At 37.2% G+C, this 20,806-nt stretch overlaps 1 pseudogene; it reads left to right on the top strand.

Moving 5' to 3' along the window:
- The window catches only part of LOC121160561, a 49,834-nt pseudogene extending 29,232 nt beyond the window's left edge, over positions 1 to 20,602 (top strand).
- The last annotated feature ends 204 nt before the right edge of the window (positions 20,603 to 20,806 follow it).

The following is a 20,806-nucleotide window of genomic DNA, read 5'->3' as shown; positions in this document are numbered from 1 at the left end:
CACAGTGAAGTTTCAACGCACCCCAGTTATACTGGCTAGTATATAAAACATTTTTTAAACAAATGCCTTGAGAAATTGTAGTGTATGTACATCATGGAATAGTACTTGGCTGTAAATAGAATGAAATTCTGATTTTCATAACAAAATGGATGCAGCTGGAGAGTATTTGCTAGTGACAAAAGGCAGTCCCCAACACATAAACAGCATATGTTTTTCTCATTTGTGTGATGTGTGATAACCATTATGCAGAGTATAAAAAGTGCAATGCTTATGAGCAAAATTGGCATTTTGATATTTGATTACTTTTGATATCCATTGGCTATACGCTGGAGGAACATTGATTTTTCTACATTTTACTTACTAAATTCTTTTTTAAAATATTTTTTTATTAATAACATTGTATTATGTGACACAGTTTTATAGGTACTGGGATTCCCACCACCCCTCCCATAACCCTCCCACCATGGTGGATTCCTCCATCTTGTTGTGTGGCTACAGTTCAAGTTCAGTTGAGATTCCTTCATTGTAAGCATATACCAACCATACAGTCCAGCATCTTATTGTCTAGATAAGTTCAACGGCTTCTTAGGGAGACCTTCTCTGGTCTGAAGGTAGAGCCAACAGAGCAAAAACCCGAGCAATCAAAAGCTCTGACATAACATCAGCAACAATATGCAATGTTATGGTATTAATTGGCATACTATTGAGTAAATAATACATTAAAAATAATGCAAGTTCTTAACCACATTCTGTGACTACTCCATTGACATTTCAACAATTGAGGTGCATAACAGTTATAGGAGGGGTGTAGCACAAGGTTTTGAAAGTATAGTAGGCTTTACAATTTTTCAAAACACATGGGTTGAGATAGTATTAATTACAAATTCAAAAAAAAAGAAAAAAATTACAGGTTAAATTAAGGCAAACATGCAGTATCTAACCTTTTGGGATTGGCATATTTCCCTTAGCATTATGGTTTCCAGTCGGGCCCATTTGGCCACAAAGAACTGTATTTTGTTTTTTTAACAGCTGAGTAGTATTCCGTGGAGTAGGTGAGCCATAGCTTTCTTATCCAGTCTTCTGCTGATGGGCATTTCGGTTGCTTCCATGCTTTTGCAATTACTGATTGTGCTGCTATAAACATAGGGGTGCATGTTGGTTTCTCGTGTAACAGGTGTTTTGGATATATTCCTAGGAGTGCTATTGTTGGATCATACAGTATGCAGATTTTCAGTTGTTTAAGTGTTCTCCATACTGATTTCCATAGGGGCTGTGCCAGCCTGCAGTCCCACCAGCAATGGAGTAGGGAGTCTTAAGCTTGAAAATTTGAAGTAAAGTGAAAGTATGTTATTGGAAAAAAATGATTAAAGTAAAATAAGTAAGAAGGAGAGAAGATGTAGTGATAGAGGGAGAGAATGAGAGTAGGATCAAAAGTAACATTATGATTTTGAAATTTATATGTGAGATAGATTTTTTCTTTATATAATATTTTTAAGTCAAAGAAAAATGTATAATAGTTATTTACAGTACCAAACTATATCAGTTACCTTTTTTATGAAATTGAAGTGGATGGATAATTTGGATCTGAATAGATCCATGACAATCAGGAAATTTTTATTTATAAAAGAATGAATTTATATAATTATGTTACTTAAAAGTAGAGAAACAGACAGACTCAGAGAAAGAGCTCCCGTCTTCCGGTTTACTCCTCAAATGCTTGCAAAGGTTGTGCTGGGCCAAGATGAAGCTGGAAGCTCAGAGTTTAATCCAGGTCTCCCATATGATCAGCCCGAGCTCAGCTATTTGTCTCTCACTTGCAGCCTTAGAACAGGGAACAGGAGCATGAGCAGAACCCAAAGGTAGGAATTCTCATAGAGGATGCAGGCATCACACAGAAAGCTTAACCACTACACCGCACACCCACTCAATAAGGCAAGCCCACAGACTATTGTTTGTATATTATAGTTCTCATAATTTAACTGAAATGCTGAACATTAGCTAAACTGAAAAGATTCAATATCAAATTTCATAGACTACATCTAAGGACTAAAGGATGTATGGTTATTGTGGTTGTTTACTGTGTGGGTAAGAAACCATTGAATTTCTGTTTGGCCTAATTCTACAGATTTTTCTGCTGACTCTTAGGACTTACTGGAAACTACTCCAGTAATAAAACAATTTCTCCAATCAGTGTGGTTGAAAATGTCTGGTAAGTTCCAAAATATTCTAAATGGAGACAGGGAGGAAGAGACGACCAGGGAAATTGAGGTAGATTTATTGGATCCAAATTCATGTTGTGGTGGGAATATTTATCACAGTTGTAATTATAGGATAATTTGCTTGACATAACTTCAGAAACTGTTTCCTCAAAAGCTTCTTTTTTCTTTCTTTCTCTTTTTGAAATCATGCTGAAACTGATCAGAGCAGCTCGTTTATCTGCAGGCCTCCTCTGCTTACATCCAACATAGACTTAGGGTTTGCATTTGGTTTAACAATTCCCAAATGAAGCGCTTGCTGAAGTTAAACTAATGACTATGCTCTCATTTTCTCTCATGGTGAGCACTTATGTAAAATTTTGATAAGCACTTCTTAATCACATTCCACATAGGTCATCAACTAGGAGTTCAGTTTCTATCTCATTAATTAATGTCCTTTTGAGCATTTTGTAGGATTATTCATATATTGTCAAGTCACTGTTGGATGTTTCAATTAGAAAGGTGGAATTTATATGTTTTATTCAATAACTAAATTTTTTTTCCCCAAAGTACAATAACTAAGGAAGAAGCCAATCAAAATATTTGAAGTTTTTTGTCTAGCTGCCATTTCAGCCACTGAGCAGTGTGGATCTGCCTGGTCCCTTTTTGACAGCTTCAACAGCCAAATCTAGCTTTTTTTTTTACCCTTTAAGAATCCCTGACTCTTTCACCCTAAATAGTCTAAGTTTTTGCTTGATTCCTTTTTTTTTTTTTTTTTTGGTAGATAGAAGTGACATAGACTTGCAATTTACCAGCTTCATAAGCACTAAATGTACTAAACTAAACTTTCCTGGTTTCTAGCATCCACTAATCTTAAACTGCTTTGAGATTGGGGCACATTATTAAAACACCATGTTCATAACACCTCCTGTCTTAGATTGGAAGTAACTAAATTGCATGCTTTTCAAGTGTAGCAGCACCAATCTCAACGCATAATTAAACAGTAGGCATGAGACTTTCCTGAAAAGCAGAAATGTAGTTAAATCCTAAAGAAGTGTGGGAGGCAACACTGTAGAGGAATTGTTGGAGCTAGGTCCTAAGTATTTCTATCTCTTGGGTTTTATTTTTGCAACATTTGGATGAATATAAAATGATGTTTATAACAGATCAAATGGTAGCAGACTCATAAAACATCCATCCATTTTCTACTCTCTGTAAGTCAAGAAAGAAAAAAAAAAAACCTTGAGATTCCTTATCTCCAGCCCTCTAACTCTGCTTCCTCCCTCACACTACAAATTACTTTCTTTCTCAATTTTGTGGTCTGTGTGATAATTTTTAATCTGTGAAGTTAATATAACTGCAATGATATCTTAATAGAGCTTTTGTAGTGATGAATTAGCAAAGAAATTAATCAACATTATTAATGCCATAACCAGGATAACAACAGTAAGTATTTTATGTGTATGGGAATTTGGAGACATTCTTATGATCAGTAACACATTAGACTTTTATTTCCCTTGAAACAACTGCAGGCACAAGATTGAGCTGTTTTTAAAGTTACAGAATGGTTATCCCAAATAAATGTTCCATAAAATATATACATGCTCCTGATAAGCTATCTCACTTTCCATACAACTTGGGGAAACAAGAATTTGTGCAAAGAAAGATATCCTATGTCACTGTTGGTGGGAGTGTGGGCTGGTTGGTACGCCCACTATGAAAATCGGAAGAGAGAGTGTTAAGAGAACTGAAAATTGATCTTCCATATGACCCAGCTATCCCAAGTCTGGGAATATACTCATTCAATCAAATTAAATTTGAAGATGAGAAAGGGGTCTGTAATATTTACAGCAGCACAGTCTACAGTAGCAAAGACATAGAAACAACCCTGATGCTGGTCCAAAGAGGAGTGGATAAAGGAATTGTGGTTTATCAACTCAATGGAACACCATTCAGCCATTAAAAAGAAAGAAAAAATCTACCATCTGTAACCAAATGGTCCCAACTACAGACTATTACACTCACTGAAATAAACTAATGCCAAAAAGACAAATATCATATGTTCTCTCTGATACAAGGCAACTTGCACACAAAATACCAGATCAATAGATATGGAGGTAAACATGCATGTGTATATAGTCACCTAAACAAACAGTATAATAGAGACTATGCTATTGAGATATGAAGATACAATGCAGTATGCATCTCTACTTCCAAATCAAAGATGGACTCCCAATGAAAGTGTTGAATATATCTTGACAATAGGATGCTGGACTCTGCCATTGTGTATGCCTACAATGTCAGGAGACACTTAGACAGCAAAATGATGGGCTTGTGACTGTTATTGAAGGATTATAATATTGTAATAACATAGGGGAAATTAGTAGGGGTGGGGAAGAGGGAAGTTAGGCAGGGAATATCCCAGATAATATAGAGCTATATCATAAAATAAACAAAAACAAAATTGGAATAGGATTCATGAACTAAAATTAGAGTTACAATCAAAAATAAAAAATGACTTACTCACATATTGATCAATAAAGGGAAAAAAATCACTTCCAGAGGTTCTGTAATATAGAAATGCAGTTCAGGCTAGGGATTTATACGCCAATGAATATATCCCTGTCCCTGACTAAAGTATCTGCGTTTGAAGCTACTTTTCACACCCAACTTCAGCTTTCCTATTTTGTAGACCAAGGGAGGGTAGAGTGATGGTTCAAATAAGATGACTGATGATCTGATCCAAACACATATTTTGGCTGCAAAATCTGTACACATCAATCACAAGTCAGGAGATAACAATAGATATGTAAAATCATTGTGATTAATCTCATCATTTTATCACCTCTGACTTTAAAACATTGAAATCTATATTAGAGGATAGTATTTTGTATTAAATACAATAGAAATCTTCACTCCCCAAAGAGCCACAGCAGCCATTCCCTGACTGCTTGTCAATATATGTGTCTAATCATGGTCATCGTTGTCAAGCAATGATGAAAATGAAAATTTAAGTCTATAAAGCATTAATGAAGAAGCAGCACTTAGTCAAGCAGCCTCTTCATTTGTTAATTGCTACATTTAATGAATGATGTTGGGTTACAGTCGAAAAACATGGACTTTCGTTAGGATTCTTACGTTGATAGATCAAATGCACAGTGATTATCAATTTTGATTGAATTTCTGTGTGGTATAGTTGTTCTTGCAAAGACTTGGTTTAATTTTATGTATAAAATGAGGTCAAACTATGACTAGGTACCTTAAGTCTAAGAGTCTAGGATCAAATACTTGGCTGCCTTTCATTTAGATATTTAGAATTCTCTCTCTCTGATAAGCAGACATTTATTTTAGTGAAAAAAGTTTCAATAGATAAACTCTTTCATAAGTGATAAAATGATACAACCAAAACAAAAACTTTACTTAAGTAAATGTGTTTTCTCTTACATTGAATTTTTAAAAATTCATTAAAATACTTGTTATTTTTAATACTGCATTCATTATGAATGGGATATGAAAGCTGTGGACCATCAGCTTTGATTTATCCTTGGATAAATCATCATGAATAGGTAAGACAGGGAGCACCTTGCAAAGGGGCTCTTGCATAAATGAAAAATGTGTTTAACTTTTGTATTCCAGCTCCAGTGTCAGGAAGCATGGGCTGTCATTTGTCCTTTGCTTCTGTTCAAGAGAAGAATAATGATCATCCCATTTCAACTGAAGAAGGAATTCATATTCTGCAGCATCTATGAAAGTCTTTTTTTCCCTATGTCTGTTGAATTCAAAAGAGACAGAAAGGATTGGACAAGGAAATCACAAATGAAGCATTTTTTACAACTTCTCTCAAAAACAATATTATACTGGGTGAACAGAGATAGAATGATACGAGAAAAAGTAAAGAGAGAAATTTAAGATTTATTAAACTTTATATGTTTGTTTGCAATTTTCCTCTAGTTTTATAATAGCATGCCCTTATTACAATAAACATTTAGAAAATCAGCATTTAATACAGAATTCAGGACTGTGGCTTGATAAATTAATTTCTATTGCTCCATTGTATTTTATAGAATTTTATTATCTTTGCTAATTTTGTATCTTTTAATTCTATGAGTTGCTGGTGGCAAGTATTAAAGTCTTGAGCTTTCATTGCGGGGTAGTCTCTCTTGTGGATCCTACTTTTGCTGCACATAGTTTGAGACTTTCTTGTTCGATGTGTACACAACTAAAATCATTGCATTTCCCTGATGGGTTAAATTTTTTATTATTATGAAATGTCACATTTTGTTTCTAGTATTTACTCTTAAGCAGAATTATAATAGTAATTTCTGATTGTTTTTATTATTGTTTAATTGGAATATATCTTTTTCCGTTTTCCTGTGTGGTTGCAATTTAAGTAGGTTTCTTAAAAATAGCATAGATTTGGTCAAATGTTTATTCCCTCTGACAAAGTTCATCTTTGCTAGTGTATTTTGCCTCTTTACTATTAAAGTATTTACTGATAGAAAGTAAGAAAAGATAATAGATGAGAACTAAAAGAATAGAACTTTATTTTGCCATTGTATTATTTGTTTTCTATATTTGTCCTCTATGTCCTCAAAAAATGTTTTGCTTTAATTTCTATTCTGTGAGTTGCTCTTCCATTTGTTGGGATTCTACCATGATTTACTCTTAGCAGTTTTTATTTATATTCTATTAAAGTGTATATTTTATAATATATTTGTGGCTGTAGTTCTGATTCTCCACACAAAATATAGAGGTAGAGATGAATTTACATATGGAAAACGAGAGAAAGAAAGAGCTTGAGTTAGTTAGAGGTCCAGGTAGTGATTGTAGAGAAACAGTTCAAGATGGAAATGATACGTTGATGAAGATACAGGTAATGGGTGGAGAGAGAGAGTAGGGCCAGTGTGGTGGTTCATCAGGCTAATCCTCTGCCTGTGATGCCAACATTCTGTATAGGTGTCAGTTCTAGTCCTGGCTGCTCCACTTCAGATTCAGTTCTCTCTATTGGCCTGTGAAAGCAAAGTGGAGAGTGGTCCTAGGCCTTGGGTCTCTGCACCCATGTGGGAGACATGGAAGAAACTCCTGACTTCTAGCTTTACACATGAAAATTACTATCATTTGGGGCACCAAACCAGTGGATTGAAGAACCTCTACTCCTGCAACTCTGTCAAGAAAAATTAACAAGATGTATAAGTCTATAAATCTAGTCCTATTTATGCCCCCTTTAATTTCTTAAAGCTTTCACCAAGCTTTAAGACTTGTCAGCCTATTTACTCAACTTTCATTGTAACATCATTTTCTCTCTGCTGCCCTTATTTGATAATAAGACAACTGCTGGCTCTTCTTTAATTTCTTCACATGACCTTAAAGATCTGTTCATTTTGTCCAATTCATTTTATCTCCATTATTCAGATATTGTAACTTGAGCTGATTTAACATTTACTAACATGAAATGATTGTAATAATGCTGCCTCATTAAACAACAAATAACTATCAAGGGTTTACCTTTGGACAAAAACTAGAGGAATTCATGTTTCACTTTTATTTATGCTTCATGATTATATTAATTACTGAGATATGCTGAAGCATTAGAGTTTATTTATTCAAGTGTTAATTTTCTATTGAATTTTCAGGTCCAGAATGAGATTTCTTATGTTTCAATTTTTTTCCCTTTTTCTTACTTTTATTTTTCCTTGTGAAAAGAGAACTGCACGCAAACCTCAATTCAGAGTAAACAGAGTCACTGGGGGAAAAGTTGTTTTCTCATTATTCAGAGCATCCATTCACGACAGTTCTGGCCTGAGAAGAGCAGTGAACGCATTGATCAGTGTGGAGGCTCTGTGCTTCCATACGGATACAGGAGTCTTGAGTGTCCTCTTCCTCCAGGAAACAACTAACGAACACTTTTTGGCACATGCTAGAAAGGGCCAACGTTAACTCCCTTGTAATTTATTTATGTTTAAATACTTCAGTTTGGGAAGGATGTTGAATTGCACTGATTTCTCATAAAAGTAGCTCATTTTGATGAATACCAGGTTGTTGCTTGAGGCAGGATATTAGATAACAAAAAATAAACACATATACATGCCTATAAATATTTCCAACCTTTTACTCTGAATCAAACAATTGCTTTTGTCCTTTACATTGATTCATTTTGTAAGTAATAGTATCCTCCACAATGAATGTCATTTGCACAGTTTAAGCATTCAATAATATTAATATTCCCTTTCTTAGAAGTAAAAATGAGCTAGAGAACCTTTGAATAGCTATTTGAAGCATATTTTGCAACGAGACTGGGCATTTGTGGTTGTAATTAATCGGCATCTTTGCCGATATTTCACACTCTGATTACTCTTATTGGAAGAAAATAGTCGATGTTATGAACTAGGTTTCCAGAAATTCACATTAGTATGAAACTCTACCTAATAGTCATTTTATTAGCTTTTTTGCCCCTATTAAGACTACTGTGTCTAAATCCAAACTCCAAGTAACCATAAACAAAATTTACAGATGTTATTTGGCAAGAAAATAATCCACTTAGGCATACTGTTCACTAAGTGTGATTGAAATAGATATTACATGAAATTTATTTATCACAGGAATAAGTGAGGGGGGACATTTCAGTGTTGTTATACATGGAAAACAGTTTAATTGGCACCTGTTGAGAAAGAACAGGATGTGGAAGAGGCACTGAGAAGCCCAATTTAATTCCCCACATGTATCATACGGCCTATCAGGCAATTAAAAAGTTAAAGTTTTAAAATGAAAAATAAGGAAATACAAATTTAACTTATTTTTTTAACATAGTCTGCACTTAAACATTGAATGCACAACATAAAGAAGAGTATTGCTGAGAAATAGACTAATTCCTGAAGTTCTCACTGGATTTCTTAATTGCAAAGATCCTAACATTTAAAAATAAAAAATCCTAACATTTAAGCTGTAACTGGTCATCAATTAATCTTCCCAGCTCTGCATTTAGCAAATCGATGCTAACATGCTGAAATTATCCCTGTTGAGAGATTTACATCAAGAAATGGGCAGCTCCACCAATCAGAACTTTTTTTTCTTTTTTTTGGCAGAAGAGTTGATCAGTATTTAGCAGCACTGCATTGGGTGATAAAGCAACTATATCAAGATATAATTTAAATATTCATTTTATTTCTATCTAAGCATATTTTTAAATGCAGATGAGGCTGAAGCCAAGAGTGTAAAGTCATTAGCCATAATGTAAGCAAATGACAGATCCTAATTTTCAGAATTTCAGCTATATCATCTTTCCACTTTGTAGTACTATTTACATATAAACAAGTTATATTTTAATTTATAATGCCCTCCCCCCCTTAAACAGGGAGAAGCGCTTAAACTTTGAATTCCTAGTATATCATAGGGCTAAATCCATAGTCCAGTAAGGTTCATTAACAGTAGGAAAAGGGCAAAGGAGTGTGTTGTATTTATCCAGCTCATAATAAGTGCTGTGTGTGCCAATACACACAGTGTGAGAGGCCAGGAGTTCTGCCCGGTAACAAGTGGGTACAGTTTCTAAGCTGATGTTGGAAAACAAAAGTATGGATAATTAGGAGATATGTCCTGAAGTTATTCTATTTTTTCTGGGTTCTTTAGTTTATTTGCACAGTGAGAGACATAGCAAAAAGAGAGAGATCTTTCGGTTTCTAGTTCATTTCTCAAGTGTTAAGAAAAGCCAGGGCCGTGTCAGGGTATGACCAGGAGCCAGGGACTCCATGTGCTTCTCCATGGAGGTGGAAAAGGCCCAAGCACTGTGGCCACCATCCAGTGCTCTTTCTCAAACACTTTCAGGGAGCTGAGATAGAAGCAGAGCAGCTTCAACATTCCAGTACAAAATGTACAAGCCCCGGTACCTTGGTATTTATTTTTAAACACTGACATGTATACAGGAAACAATATCAATAAAGAACATATTCAAGTTTTATTTGGGAAACTCACTTTAAAAACTACAAGTAAATCTGTAGATGTAGGGTCATATCTACTTAATGAACTTCTTCTTGAGTTTGTGACTATTTTTTTAGAATGAGGGAAAGCAGAAAATATCTATGCAGACATTTCTATACCAAGGAAGGTGTTCAATTATTACCTTGGAAACAAGTTTTTGCAAAAGTGAAAGGCAAATTTATAAACTAAAAACTTATTAATCAGTAGCATATATATAAATATATACTTATATGCTATATATGCTTATAAATGAAATACAACATTAATAACACTCAAAGCTAAGGAAACACGATCAGTATGTGTATTTATTTGCGATGTAACAGCATTGCCTTCTGCTGTTTCACTTCCTAAAACCTCACAAAGTCTGAGGCTTTGGTGGGACCAGAGCCAGGATCTGATGACAACCGCAGTTTCCCACATGAGTCCTCACCATCATCATCCAGGATCAGCACTGGCTTGAGGTTGGAGTGAGAGCTGGAGCCAGGATTCAAACCCAGACAGTGTGAGGTGGGACACAAAGGTCTTCAGGCTACTCTGCTCGCTTCTTACTGATCCGTCTGATGCAAAGAGTAGACCCAAATAGTTTCAGTGTGGGCCAAGTACGTACCAGATTTCCTTCCTTTATTTGAAAGTCAGAGTTTCGAAGAAGGAGACAAAAGAAAGGGATCTTTTCCATCTAGTGGTTCCCCAACCGGATGGCTGCCACACACAGCGCTGAGACAAGTGGAAACCAGGAGACAGGAGTTTCCTCCAAGTGTCCGATGTGAGTGCAAAAGCCCAAGCATTTGAGCAACTTCCCATTGCTTCTCCTTGGCCACCAGCAGGTACCTGGATCTGAAACAGAGCATCTGGAATACAAACCTGCAGCAATATAGTATTCTGGGATAGCAGGTGCCAACTGTACCTGCTACATCACAATTCTGCCCACCCCCTTACTGTTAATACAAAGTATGACCTCAAAACTATACCTTGCTTGTCAGTAACTAATACAGAACGTCAACACAAAGTGTCGTTTAAAATGGATTTGTTAATTTCTGGACCCACTAGGTTTAGGTGAACATGCTCCCTTAGAAACTTCACACAAGTAGCTTTGTGAAGAATCCACAGCCTGTGACATTGGAATTAGGAAGGTGTGGCTGCGGGTGGTCCTGCTGTTCAGAAAATTGGAACCCTTACTGCTACACAGCTGTAGCTTATCACTTAACCTTATGGAATTTTGAAATCTCAGCACTGAGTTGGAAATCCTTACAACTCATTTCACGGAATCGTTGGCTTCTTTCTGACACATATATACATAGAACAGATGTCTCCTTCCATTCCACATTGAATGCTTGACTCCAACTTCCTTCTCTCACTGGATTCTAAATGAATCCATTCGGTTTTCAGACTAGGGAATGCAAACACAGTACTTTAAAAGACTTAAGTTAGGCTGGGCCTGGTGTGGTAGCCTAGTGGCTAGATCCTCGCCTTGCATGCACCAAGACACCACATGATGCTGTTTCGTATACTGGCAGCTCCACTTCCCATCCAGCTCCCTGCTTGTGGCCTAGGAAAGTAGTCAAGCGTAGCCCAAATCCTTGGGACCCTGCACCCGTGTGGGAGACCTGGAGGAGTGTCCTGGCTCCTGCATTCAGATCAGATTGGCTCTGGCCAGTGTGGCCACTTGGGGAGTGAACTAGCTGATGGAAGATTTTTCTTTGTATTTCCTCTCTGTATATCTGCCTTTCCAATAAAAAAAAAATCATTTTAAAAAGAGTGTTAGTTAACTTACAAGGGTGATTTGTACATACCCGTGTCTAGAGCTTTGAAAAGGGCGGTGATAAGGTTAAGTGGTTTTCCAGTGCTATGTTCTCTGTTGCTTACAGCGTCATTATTTGTTTTGCGTCAAGAAGTTCTGCCACAGCCCTAAATGATGGCAAAAGCCTGCGTGTTAGTCAGAATGGGCTGCACTCTGCTTCAGAAACAAAAAATCCCCAAGTCTACACGATATAACAACAGTGCATTTGCCACTGCTGATGCATGGGTGAGTGAGGTCAACAGCCGGGCTGCCTCACGTCCCATTCACTTAGGATAAGATCCTCCCGAGTCATCCTGTGTCCGTGGCATGGAACATAAGCGTACCTGATCCCCAAACCTCCTACCCTGAAGCAAAAACCTCACCATTGCCCCTCACCCTTCCCTCAACACGGTACAGAGTTTGGTACAAGTCACATAGCAAGAAAAACGGACAATCACACCAGGAGAATTGAGGCACTGGCAAGGACAGCAATGATAAATCAACCATACGTATCAGTAGTCATTAGATTTACTAACTTACCCCGAAACTAAGTTTAAGTTTATTAAAATTTATGCACTGAAAACAATGTTTGTTTTATGTAGTTGTTGCTCCCTGAATGAGTGAGCTGTAGTACTTGTTACAAAATCCGTATGAAATCCTCTTTTCCAAATGATCTATTCTCCATCAAAATTGTGCCCAAATTACTCTCCAAAGGTGGTAGATCCTGGCACCCAGCTCATTACAAATAGCTGCCTACTCTCTTTCTAAGCCTGTGTTGTTGTGTGGGAGGCTTCGTGGTTTAATCATTGCACCTTCTCCCTTTTTGAACTCGTGTTGGTGTGAGACTTTCCAGAGTATTCAGAGTAGTGACTCTGAGTGGGACCACTGAGGAATGTTTCAATTGCTTCTCCCCTGTTGAAGAATCTTCTTAGGAATGGCCACTTCTTAACCTGACAGATTCTCTACAAGTTCAGGTGCTTGAACTTCAGTGGATCGTATTCTCCGTTCCCTTCAACTGCAGTGCCTTGCCCTCATGGCTGACAGTGAACGAAGATCTATATGAGATGGCATGGGGAGTATCAGAAGTCTGTGCATCTCAACTCCAACACTCACAGGGTCTTCTTTCTCTAGTCTATTAGGCCAGCAATGTTTTTTTTTCGGAGTTCAAGTATCTTTGTATTTGTTCAGCTAGGTACTGGTTAATAGTAGGTCACATTCACAAATATGTTACATGTTGGCACTGATGTCATAAGAAAAAATCATACTGTATTAGAAAAACGTATTATTTTATTACTTAATCGAAACCATATTTTAGTTTATATAAAAGCTATAACACCAAAGGTATTTCTTTAATTAAAATTTTTCCAAATTGTTAAGGTTTCTTCCGACTAAGATAATGATTTTCTGTGCATCCATAAAGTCATGTTTTATTGAATACATTTTGATGGTAGAATAGGCCTATGTGATTTTAGAACTAACATTTTTTACCTAACTAACAGTTTTTACCTAACATTGTGGATCCATCTAATTTAATAGTGAGATGATTAAGATTCTGAAAAATTTTTAAATTAAGGGAAGAAGAACTTCTGGGAAGCCTTTTGAGACTAAAAAAGAAAAAGTATAAGATAACAAAGGAGAAGGAGAAATTTCCAATGGGTAAATGAAAGGGGTATTATTACCAATGGATAGCAATATCGTCAGAGATTATGTTTCACATTTCCTTTCTGCGTGTTTTACTGATTGACGTCAATGGTACAGAGTTGCTGAATAAACTCATGTGCTTCCTGGGTACTGGGTGCTAAAGGCTGTGAGAACAAAGATTGTGAGAACAAGTAAAATCTTGGTGCTCGAGTTCTGTGACTGGCTGCTAATGTTTTCCACTAGCGTGTGGAATGAGGCAGACGCTAGGCCAACAGCGTATTGCTGTGTTTGATGTAACTCAACACACAAGCAAAGTGGACTCATTATGAATCCCACATTTCATTTTGATCATGACATTAGATCCAGAGCCTTGAACACTCGATTATTTTTGCACATTCGATTTTTGAGACAATGCAGTTAAGTTTTGTTTTAAGGCATGTTTTGAATCTTAAGGGAAAAAAAAAAACAAGAAAACAAAAGAAATAAAGTGCCTTAATGACTCACCTTGCACTAGTTGGATGAGAAATGCAAAATAGATATGGCTGGTATCTACTGATTTTCTATTATTCCTAAACACCTCCAAAGAGTGATATTGCACAAGGCTAATTCTACAAGGAGTTCAGATAGCAGTTCACCAGAGAAAACCCCTTTGCAACTTGTTCATTGAAGGTAAACATGTAAAGCTGTATTTCAAATACGAAGAAGGATGTGATTTATAGCAGGGGAGGCCCCAAGGAGAGAGCTCTGGGCCTTGGTTATTTTCTCTTATAGTTTGAGTAACAAGGGTGCTGAAAATTGTGGCAGAAGAAACAAAAATAATTCACAAAGCATTTGTCATAACATTGCTTCCAGACATAGGGACAGCGAAAAGATAATGAATTTTTGACAAATGCATTATTTACAGTAAAGGACACACAAGTTAACAAAGAATGAACTCAGCCAAACATAGTACACCACGTATCATGAGTAATCATTGCCAGAAAAATGTCAGATACCTTAACAATGTTAACTGAATCTAAGAATTTATCGCACAATTTTAGATATCACTTTTAAATAAACTTTAAAATAACTGTTTATCTTAAGCCTCGCGTTTGCACAGCATGAAGACCACGATGGCAGTTTAGACTTGCAGTATGAGTCAGAAATCTCAATTCGGAATTCTAGATTTGCCACTGCGCACTTATATGACACAAAGCCAGTTCAACGACTTGTGTGCCTGTAGAACTTTTTAATTTTTAACTGATATATAAAAAATATGCATGCCTGTGACACATTTATACAAACACTGTGCAATGTTCAGTGGATTAAATGAAACCTGTGTAAGCATATGTCTCCTCATTTTCATCTCTTTGTCATGAAATTGAGACCCTTTCTTTTCTCTTTAAATATATACACTCTTGTAATTATCTGTAGCCATCCCTACTCAGTGATAGAACAGCAGAATTTCTTTCTCTTATGTAATTGTCAGCTAAAACAGGTGAGTAAAGTGCTTTTCTTCTCCCCCCCACCCTTTCATTTCCCCTGACCCCTGATAACTGCCATTCTACTCCTCACTCCTATAAATCAACTTTTTTAGATTACACCCAAGAGGAAGATCATGTATGACACGTTTTTCTGTCCATGGCTTCTTTCAGTTAATGTAATAACTTCCAGTTTTGCTGAAAATGACAACATTTTTATGGCTGATTAGTACTTCATTGTGTATCTGAATCACGTTTTCTTTACCCATTCCGCAGATGAGGGACTCCCAACTAGCTCCACGTGCAGCTCGTTTGCTGATGTTTCTTCTACAAAGTGATTACATTTATTTTGGATGCATACCTAGGATTACTTTATTACAATATTTCATTTTCTGTTGTTTTTTGAGATATATGACTACATCACCAGTGGATCACATTCTGACTCTGTGAAGTGGAGCTCAACTTTCTGCTCTTCATCCCAAAAGACTGGCAGATTAAAGATGACTATAAACCTGAGTACTCTGTTCCCAGACCGAGGTGCACAGATCCCCTGGTTAGCACTATGAAGACAGAACTGGATAAGCAAATGAAACGTGGGGCCAGGAAGGGAAGCTCAGAGGTTTAATTCAAGCCCTTCCAACATTCCAACAGCTTCTCTGGGGAAGACACATGTTCCTATCCCAGTGTGGTGTGAACATGAACATGTATGTAATTGCTTGTGGGACTTTTGGCCTTATCCTCTGTTATCCAAACAGATTTCTCAGTCCCTGGGAGGCCATTACATCCATTCTGGGTGAAAAAAGACAATGCAGGTCACTTCCTCACCTGTCGGTCTGGGGATTACCGAGAGGTGCTGGGCCTAAGTGGGAGACTGAGAAGGTATGAGTGATGTAGGAGCATATACAAATAATAATGCGTAAGGCTTTCTAATGGATTAAAATGTTCAATAAGAATGAGCAATCTCTTGCACTTACAGTTGACCGGGGAAATAGAATATATTAATGTTGAAAAGAAGCTAGAATACAAGACTATTAGTCATCTCCTCCCAAGAAACAAATCTTGGCAAGACGCTGGCACACTCTAGACCCCTGGTTATCACCTCAGAATCCTGTTACTCTCCCACATAGTATTTGATTTCCTTTTTCAGGACCTGTAGTTATATTAATGTCTTTACAAAATATTTGTGTTTTGTTCTTCCTGCATGAAAATGTAAGTTTTATGTTAATGGCAATCATGTATTCCTTATTCACGCACACTGATGCATCCATGCAAGTGGGCACTCCCCCACAGATTACTCTAGTACCCGGTTGCTGGAAGGGGTGAGCCTGCTGTCCACCCTCCAGCCTCCCAGTGCATAGGAGACAACTAGACATGACAGGGGTTCTGTCTAAGCAGTTCCGGTTTATTTGTGAAATACACACTCTCATACGGAGCAGTAAATAGCCTCAGGTCAGGAATTCCAGGAATTCCAGGAATTCCAGGGAGGAGAGAGCTAGGAGCCAATTGTCATCAGCACAACTGTGGAAGCCACCCCCCCATAGGCCAGGGGTAGGTGAGCAAAATGGCCATGACCAATCAGTCTTCCTTTGAAACACCTTGACCCCCACCCTGGTTCACACCCAGGGCTCTGTCCTTGGCCACCATCGTGTTCACCAGTGACCTTGACAGTTAGTTGGCATCTTAACCCTTTACCCCTGAGCCCCAAAAATGAAGCATGGAAACAATGATTTAATGAGTTAAACAGCACATCAGGAAGAAAGAGATAGTCAAAAGCAGTTGAGAAATGTCATGCATCATATAACTCTTGTGTGATATGTGAACAAATATTTTCTTAATTATCACATTTATTCTGCTCATATTGGAAAGAAGGTGCAGTAGCATTTGACTCCAGAGATACTAGACTTATAATGAGAATTGAAGAGAATTATCATGTAGGTGGAATACAGATATGCTAACATTCCTAATAAATCATGCCTAAACTGAAAAAAACAATGAGGTGTGTTATTTTTCACTTTCACTGTAAAACATTGCCCCAAACTAAGTGCCTTAACACAAAATATTTTTACTATTTTACACTTTTGAAAATCATAAATCCTCAAATCAAATTGTTGGAATAGCTGTATCCTTTCTGGGTTCCAAAGCAGAGAAAATATTTCCTGTCTTTTTCTTCTTGTAGGAGCTGTTGGATGTTTTGGCTTGCGGCCTGTAGCAGCAATAGAATCACTCTGACTTCTGATTTGTCATGGTTTCTCCTAGGGCACTTAACTCACCGGCTGACACTTACATGGACTTCTGAGACTACACTGAGTTCACTGGTGTTATCCAGATCATCTGAAATACTCAATCACACCCTTTGCAATTCAAAGTTACATATTCATGAGTTCAGGAGACTAGAATATGGGCAATCCTGGAGACTGTTATTGTGCCCAAAACAATGAAATTCTGAGTGATAGATACTTTGCAACAAAATCTTCTCTATTTCAATGCTGTCTGACATGTCAGTTGGTAATTTTTGCTACCAGAATTCCCCTACTACTTGAACCTAGGTTGTTCTTGTGACTTGTTTTGGAAAATAGAACATATCAGAATGGATGTATTATATACACCTGCTAGATTTTGTGCTGCTTTCTTTTGTCTTGGATATCTCATCAGGAGATCATCATGTTAACAGGTGTCAGGAAGCGTGCTGGATGATGACGATGATGATAGCTCCATGGCAGCAGTCCTCATCACAGTCACCAATGGCCAGCTAACCCTTCTGGAGATGAAGGAGACCTTCTAAAACCATCCAGCAACCAGCCTACTTATTAGCTGGCTACAGTGTGTGAGCCCAACAAAGGACAGCTGGACCTGGCTAGGGTTATAAGCACTAATGAATTGATCCATGGACTCTGCATTGTTAAAATCATATCTATGTCACTTCTAGGGTGGTTTGTGACATAGGAGCAGCTAATGATTCTGATAATCTATTTTCCAGTGATTTAAAAAACTCAATGTGATGACAAGAGTTTGCACTTTCTCCCATCAGGGGCAAAGAATAGTAGACAAAACAGAGAAGCAAAAGTTTGGGATCTCAGAAACAACAGAATCAGTAATTAGGGATTAACAAGCCTCTCTCCTTAAAATGCTAGGTTAGAACTAGGAAAAAAAGAGCAAGTACACATTTGTCTATGCAAAACCTCAAAAAACTATCTTACACTGACAACATCAGTCTCCTAAGTTGAGGTGGGGCAACAATACACGAAATAATAAAGGATAATATTTAAAGGAATTTGGATTAACAGTGGAGTTTCCATTCCCATTCTTTCCATAAGCCACTCACAGAAAACAAGTGAAGCTTTATGGGGTTTGTGTGATAAAACATCTATAGAGAAAAAAAAAAATCAGGGGAAGTTGAGTGGCCTAAGGAATATGGAGAAACAATACAAACTCAGATTTGCCAGCTGCAATAACACTTTCCATTTAACTCTCAAAACCCTGTCAGTACAAAGTGATCATTGGAAAATTCTCTCCAATTTGATCAAAAGACAATGATATAAATATCATATTTGATAAGAGATGACCAAGAGTTTTTCATCTCTTTCCTAGTGAACTGATTTAATGAAATCAGGTGACTGGCAAACACTAGCTTTCTGTGGAAATTTTCAATAATGAAGACAAGGTGCAAAAATTATGTATATAAGAAAAAAGCAACACAGGATTCATACAAGGCACAAAGTATCTGCTACAGTTTATAAGCATATCTACAATGTTTGCTTTTTCTAGAACTCATCTTTATAAGACCTATGGGAAAACACCAAACAGGAAAAGGAAACTTTTTTTTTAAATGTAATATTCATTCTTAATCCTAATTTAGAGGTAAGTAAAATATACATTTATAGGAAGGAAAAGATGCTATTGAAAATGAAGGAACAAAGAGAAAATAATGCAAATTAATAGTACAGCATTGCATACCATGTGACATTTCATTCAGCAATGGACTCCTTATACAGTAAGTACAGTTTGTTAAATTGTACTGCCTAATGATTGCCTGGCCTCCATTACTTTGCAAGTGTACCATTCAATGTTGCCACAATAATGAAATCAACTAATGGCATGTTTCTCAGATTCCTACTCATGATTAAGTATCTCATGACTCCATAGTAATGTGTGTGTGTATATCCTAAAGAATGATTGAAGAACAAACAACAAATTAAAGATACTATTGGAAATATAACAAAATGTCAAATGATAGAAGAAGAAAAAATAAAATAAAGCAGCTAATGAGAGACCTGGACAATCCATTCAAGAGATTCAATATCCATACACACATCCGGAAAGAAACAATAGTGGATAAAAAATGAGACTATAAAAGAACAATGCAGGACCATTTGTCATAATGAAGGGGCCATCAAGTAGGTATTCAGCACAATGGATGAAAAAATCCTAATAAATGATTCAATATTGTGAAATTTCATGAACTTCCATAAACATGTTAAAATATTATATTAAGTAAACTGTACCTTAAAATGCCTTCCTGTTTATAACAGAAATGTGGCTATTATACAAATGCTTATCTAGTTTCCCAAAAGGAAAAAAATAAGGAAACTTTGTAGAAGTATTTGTGTGATAGCTATGGCTGCCATACAGTGTCACAAATACCCTGGTCACCATACAGTGTCACTAACTCCATGGTCATAATTCTGACCAGATTTAAGGACAGGGAACAGAAACCCCACACAACTAAGAGAGGAAAACCAAGGTCACATTCCAAGGTTATATGAGATGGGACAGAATACTCTGCTGCTACCTGCCACGTCAACTCTGAATTTCAGACCCAAAGAAAGAATGAGTGCAGTGGTTAAAGGAAGCCCCTCGGCTCGGGAGCACGCGGCAGGAGGCGGTGGGGAACGTTCTCCTGCGTGATCCTGAGGCATGGCTTGCACACCCGCCACCACCTCGACCTCCAGCGCCCATCGGGTCCGCCCGGCCCAGCCACGATCAAGGCGAGCTTCATCTTCAACAACCACGGCAAGCTGCACCTCCCCAAGTTCTACCAGCCCTACAGTGAGGACACACAACAGCAAATCATCAGGGAGACCTTCCATTTGGTATCTAAGAGAGATGAAAATGTTTGTCATTTCCTAGAAAAAGGATTATTAATTAGAGGATCTGACAACAAACTGATTTATAGACATTATGCAACATTGTGTTTTGTCTTCTGCGTGGATTCTTCAGAAAGTGAACTTGGCATTTTAGATCTAATTCAAGTATTCGTGAAAATAGTAGACAAATGTTCTGAAAATGTCTGTGAGCTGGATTTGATTTTCCGTGTAGACAAGTTTCACAATATTCTTGCAGAAATGGTGATGGGGGGTGGGCAGTGGTGTTAGGGACCAACATGAATTTTGCTACACAAATTGAGCACAGAATAAACTGGAGAAACCCGAAGCTGGCTTGTTGGTCGCCTGGCCCGTGCTGTGTCAGCTGTGAAGGATACAAACCTTTCTGAGATCCCAAGAAATACTAAGATTGATGACATCAGTATAAAAATGCCAAGCCTGCCCTCTTCTAAATGAAAAAATTAAAAGACCACTCCCAGGTAAAAGTCATCCAAGTTTACCATGCATTTGTTTACCAAAAACAGAGAGTCTTACCTGCCGCTCTGGGATCTGAGTCAAGGTACTGGCTAGAGCTGTGTAAGATCACCCGGAAGTTCAGTATTGCTTTTCTTGCTCAGATGATTTTAAAAAATTCCAGTAGTTCCTGTGTGATTTTCTTTG

The sequence above is a fragment of the Ochotona curzoniae genome, unplaced genomic scaffold, assembly GCF_017591425.1.
Source record: "Ochotona curzoniae isolate NIBS_2020 unplaced genomic scaffold, NIBS_Ocur_1.0 contig_4514, whole genome shotgun sequence".
NCBI classification, from domain to species: domain Eukaryota; kingdom Metazoa; phylum Chordata; class Mammalia; order Lagomorpha; family Ochotonidae; genus Ochotona; species Ochotona curzoniae.
The sequence above is the reverse complement of the archived record's forward strand: the minus strand, read 5'-3'. Positions and strand labels throughout refer to the sequence as shown.